The 4,056-nt window shown below is 47.3% G+C and overlaps 1 long non-coding RNA gene across 1 annotated transcript in view; it reads right to left on the bottom strand.

The window, feature by feature from the left end:
- Window positions 1-1,248: 1,248 nt before the first annotated feature.
- LOC123490294 overlaps window positions 1,249-4,056 on the bottom strand; it is a 29,715-nt gene continuing 26,907 nt past the window's right edge. The window contains exon 4 of the long non-coding RNA XR_006660878.1: window positions 1,249-1,305. This is a non-coding gene — a long non-coding RNA (uncharacterized LOC123490294). The remainder of the gene's footprint in view (window positions 1,306-4,056) is intronic.

Raw genomic sequence — 4,056 nt, 5'->3', positions numbered from 1 at the left:
TAGACCCAGCCTTAACTACACCACCATCTGTCGCATGACTAGACCCAGCCTCTGCTGCCTGTGTCCTCATGGCCCCCTGCACGTTGACCTCTATTTCCCCCACTGGCGCTGGAACCCTCACCTTGTCTACGGCCTTTATGTGGGCACGCAAAGCTCTTATGCCCCAAATCCCCACACTCAAAGCACCGTAGACTATCTGTGCTGGCAAAACCTGCGTAGAGCCCCTCCCCATGCCTCACTTTCAAAGTGCACATTTAACTGTTGCTCATTGTTGTTCAGAAACATGAACACTTGCCTCGGAATGAAACAACGTGCTTGACGGCATCTGCCTGAAAACCGTGCCAAGCAGTACACGAAAACCACTAGCAAACTTACCAAACGACTCAACTCCTTCCTGATTGATCATCCGTAATAAACGGAGGCAAATTTGCAACTACCACCCTGGTCGAAGGGGTAGAAAGAGGAGAAATTGGCACCAACACATCCTTACAAATATTCCGGCTGAAATGAGCCTACCCACCAAATGTGCCCTTTTCATGAACACAACCACAGCTTTGTTCATTCTGGACGCGGAATGTATAAATTCGGCTCCTACCTGTTCGCCGACCGCGAGCAGAACCTCCTCCACCTTAATTCCATTCTCAGGAACACACCTGAATCCATGCCGTAACGACAGCGTTTCCTCCGCTAGGCTGCGAAGCCATCGCTCACACCTCACCGTTCAAAACCCCAGGAAACTAAACCTCTGTCCTCTTCCTCTCTAACTTTTGAAAAATAAACCCAGTGGGTACCACTACAACAAACAGCATTAACCCTCCACCATAGAAGAGAGAAAACAAGGAAGGAAAACAAACAAATTATTAGGACAAGCCCTCACACCAAAACACTCAAACTCCAAAAAACTCCCAGCATGCACTGAGAGAGAGAGAGAGAGAGAGAGAGAGAGAGAGAGAGAGAGAGAGAGAGAGAGAGAGAGAGAGAGAGAGAGAGAGAGAGAGAGAGAGAGAGAGAGAGAGAGAGAGAGAGAGAGAGAGAGAGAGAGAGAGAGAGAGAGAGAGAGAGAGAGAGAGAGAGAGAGAGAGCATTAGACTGACTGGTGAGAGTTCCAGGCCCCTAGCACAGGGTCCTGTTCAGTCCTCGAGGTTGGTGGTTTGTGGGTGTTGCTCCTCTTTGGGGCACTGCTTCACCGTGGGAACCTTGGTCTTGGGAACCCCTGCTGGGTGATGTAGTCTTTACGGGGTTTGGCTGGGGGGGAGGGGTTTATGTTCCTCTCCTTTAGTGAACCTCTCATAGGGCAGGATCAGCCTGGGGAGAGACACTCAATCAATCAATGATTTAATAAAGGCCATTTAGCATCAACAGCTGATATACAGAAACCCAGCCTAGACCCCTAAAGAGATCAGAAGCAGGTAAATATCAGAACCTGGAGAGGGGAGACAGGTAATCATTATAACCTGGAGAGGGAGACAGGTAAACATTATAACCTGGAGAGGAGACAGGTAAACATTATAACCTGGAGAGGGAGACAGGTAAACATTATAACCTGGAGAGGGAGACAGGTAAACATTATAACCTGGAGAGGGAGACAGGTAAACAATATAACCTGGAGAGGGAGACAGGTAAACATTATACCTGGAGAGGGAGACAGGTAATCATTATAACCTGGAGAGGGAGACAGGTAAACATTATAACCTGGAGAGGGAGAGCAGGTAAACATTATAACCTGGAGAGGGAGACAGGTAAACATTATAACCTGGAGAGGGAGACAGGTAAACATTGCATAACCTGGAGAGGGAGACAGGTAAACATTATACCTGGAGAGGGAGACAGGTAATCATTACTTAACACTGGAGAGGGAGACAGGTAAACATTATAACCTGGAGAGGGAGACAGGTAAACATTATACCTGGAGAGGGGAGACAGGTAATCATTATAACCTGGAGAGGGAGACAGGTAAACATTATAACCTGGAGAGGGGAGACAGGTAAACATTATAACCTGGAGAGGGAGACAGGTAAACATTATACCTGGAGAGGGGAGACAGGTAATCATTATAACCTGGAGAGGGAGACAGGTAAACATTATAACCTGGAGAGGAGACAGGTAAACATTATAACCTGGAGAGGGAGACAGGTAAACATTATACCTGGAGAGAGGGAGAGGTAATTCATTATAACCTGGAGAGGGAGACAGGTAAACATTATAACCTGGAGAGGGAGACAGGTAATCATTATAACCTGGAGAGGGAGACAGGTAAACATTATAACCTGGAGAGGGAGACAGGTAAACATTATACCTGGAGAGGGGAGACAGGTAAACATTATAACCTGGAGAGGGAGACCAGTGTTCAATGACTATGTACATAGGGGCAGCAGTCTCTAAGGTGCAGGGTTGAGTACCGGGTGGTAGCCGGCTAGTAACAGTGACTAAAGTTAAGGGCAGGGTACTGGGCGGGGGCCGGCTAGTGGTGACTATTTAACAGTCTGATCGCCTGGAGATAGAAACTGTTTTTCAGTGTGTGTGTGTGTGGTTGTAATTTAGCTTTACAAAACAATCATGAGAATGTAAGTGATTCACAATGGAACATTAGCAGTGTTCTAATCGGTGCTGTGCTACAGTATCTAAGAACTCTTTCATCACTTCTTCCAACCAGGACGAGCTGCATGACTAATAACACTATCAATAGCTGAATGACTGAATGACTGAATGCATGTACAATAACAGATTGTTTACCGGCAGAGAGCAAGGGAGGGAAAAACCCTGTGAATTAGTCAGACTGTGGTATTCAGGCCCAGCCTGATCTCATAGACCAGACGTAACATAGTAAACGTAAATCCTGGACACTCAAATTATTATGTTATGTTCCAATTGCTATAGTTAAATAAGACAGAAGGTTAAAACTAAAGTAGGGTGGTTGGTCAGGATGGATGGGAAGGCGTATAAAGCCAAAGGTTACGTGTTCGAATCTCATCATGGACAACTTTACATACTACTTTTTAACTACTTTGCGACTAAAATCGGCAAAAAAAAAGAAACGTCCCTTTTTCAGGACCCTGTCTTTCAAAGATAATTAGCAAAAATCCAAATAACTTCACAGATCTTCATTGTAAAGGGTTTCCCATGCTCGTTCAATGAACCATAAATAATTAATGAACATGCACCTGTGGAACGGTCGTTAAGACACTAACAGCTTACAGACGGTAGGCAATTAAGGTCACAGTTATGAAAACTTAGGACACTAAAGAGGCCTTTCAACTGACTCTGAAAAACACAAAAATAAAGATGTCCATGGTCCCTGCTCATCTGCGTGAACGTGCCTTAGGCATGCTGCAAGGAGGCATGAGGACTGCAGATGTGGCCAGGGCAATAAATTGCAATGTCCGTACTGTGAGACGCCTAAGACAGCGCTACAGGGAGACAGGACGGACAGCTGATCGTCCTCACAGTGGCAGACCACCTGTACAGGATCGGTTCATCCGAACATCACACCTGCGGGACAGCTACAGGATGGCAACAACAACTGCCCGAGTTACACCAGGAACGCACAATCCCTCCATCAGTGCTCAGACTGTCCGCAATAGGCTGAGAGAGGGCTTGTAGGCCTGTTGTAAAGGCAGGTCCTCACCAGACATCACCGGCAACAACGTCGCCTATGGGCACAAACCCACCATCGCTGGAGCAGACAGGACTGGCAAAAAGGGCTCTTCACTGATGAGTCGCGGTTTTGTCTCACCAGGGGTGATGGTCGGATTCGCGTTTATCGTCGAAGGAATGAGCGTTACACCGAGACCTGTACTCTGGAGCGGGATCGATTTGGAGGTGGAGGGTCCGTCATGGTCTGGGGTGGTGTGTCACAGCATCATCGGACTGAGCTTGTTGTCATTGCAGGCGATCTCAACGCTGTGCGTTACATGGAAGACATCCTCCTCCCTCATGTCGTACCCTTCCTGCAGGTTCATCCTGACATGACCCTCCAGCATGACAATGCCACCAGCCATGCTGCTCGTTCTGTGCGTGATTTCCTGCAAGACAGGAATGTCAGTGTTCTGCCATGGC

This window comes from Coregonus clupeaformis, unplaced genomic scaffold, assembly GCF_020615455.1.
Source record: "Coregonus clupeaformis isolate EN_2021a unplaced genomic scaffold, ASM2061545v1 scaf3642, whole genome shotgun sequence".
NCBI lineage: Eukaryota > Metazoa > Chordata > Actinopteri > Salmoniformes > Salmonidae > Coregonus > Coregonus clupeaformis.
Note: the sequence above shows the minus strand (reverse complement) of the source record. Positions and strands in the feature narration are given on the sequence as shown.